This window comes from Trachemys scripta, chromosome 2 (assembly GCF_013100865.1).
Source record: "Trachemys scripta elegans isolate TJP31775 chromosome 2, CAS_Tse_1.0, whole genome shotgun sequence".
Taxonomy (NCBI): domain Eukaryota; kingdom Metazoa; phylum Chordata; order Testudines; family Emydidae; genus Trachemys; species Trachemys scripta.
Genome location: NC_048299.1, coordinates 151,302,793 through 151,304,363, shown reverse-complemented (window position 1 = coordinate 151,304,363; position 1,571 = coordinate 151,302,793).

The window sequence follows — 1,571 nt, the reverse complement described above, 5'->3', positions numbered from 1 at the left end:
CTCTTTATGGTGCTTCACCAAAGAATGCTTGATATGGGTTCACCCAAACTTTGCCAACTCCATTTCACCAAACCCTTCCTTGACATGTTTATAAAGAGACTAGAATAGGGGCCTTTGGAAAGCAGCAGAACCATCTCCTTTCCCCTGGGAAAACCATCATTGTGGGATTCCTGCTGCCCAGTTGAGAGGTGAATGGAATAGGATGGCACTCTTCTGTGAGTCACACGGGAAAATTTTTGGTCAGGCCAGCTTCTGTCAGCAGCAGCTGACCAGGAGAAGTTCTCATTGTAACAGTGAGAAGGCCAGCTTCTGGGAACAGTACTTGAGAGGGAAACTGCCTATGATCAAAAAGCATGCACTACCACTGGTAGGAGAGCCGCAGCGCTGTATCTGAATTAAGTAAAGTCTGAGAGTGAGAGATTAAACCCTGTCTTAAGGGGAAAGGTCTGGGCTGCCTATTCTCTCTCTAGGAAGTATTTAGAAAGCACATGCCATCTAGTGAAGTGCTTCTCAAAGCCGGGCCGCCGCTTGTTCAGGGAAAGCCCTTGGCGGTCCGAGACGGTTTGTTTACCTGCCGTGTCTGCAAGTTCGGTCGATCACGGCTCCAGGCCAATGGGGGCTGCGGGAAGGGTGGCCAGCAAGTCCCTCGTCCTGCACCGCTTCCTGCAGCCCCCATTGGCCTGGAGCAGTGAACCGCGGCCAGTGGGAGCCTAACCTGCGGACGCGGCAGGTAAACAGACTGGCCCGGACCGCCAGGGGCTTTCCCTGAACAAGCGTCGTCCCGACTTTGAGAAGCACTGATCTAGTGCATTCCAAAAGGGAGAAGATGGCTTAGCTTTTTCATAGTGCCAGAGCTCTCTCTGGCAAGGATGGTTCAATGGTACACGGAGAGGAGGCACTGCACTGCCAGCATCTGGGAAATCTGCCCCTCTCCTGGAACAACACCCTCCCCCTCCCCCCCATCGTCCTTAGTAACAAACCAAAACTAGAAACTAAGCTGTGCTCCAGGTGGTAGAAAACTCTAGAAGAACTGATATGTAATTTCCTCTGGGCTGTTCCAAGACCTTGAAGATAACAGAGTAAATCCTGAGTCCTTTTCTCTAGTTTCCTGTCAGTGTTCTTGGGAGCTGACTTTATCAAGAAATTACAGGCTGGATATTTGGGTGAATTGCAGGGGGTGCAAAGACCTTCATAGGAATGGAGCTCCTGTTAGAGAGTTACCTATGAAACCCTCTAAAAACATTCTCTACATGTGTAGCTGGGGGAAGCAGGTAATCAATGCATTAATTAAAAGGGGTGCTTGGAAGAGGCTCCTGTCTCTCGTTTGTGCAGGATGGTACAAACCGGAAGGAGGGAGGGTGTGTGTGGGAGGAACTGGAGGGATGGCTGAGAAAGGAAATTGACATAAAGCTGAGCTTGTGAGTGTTTTTATTTATATTTCCCTTTACACCTCTGATTAGCAACTCAAGTTCCATCTCAGTATTTTAATATCTCAGGTGTTATAAGAAATACTTGTTGAAACACTTGTTGAAACAAAGAACATAACTTATGTCTTGTGAACTGTAAAGTTT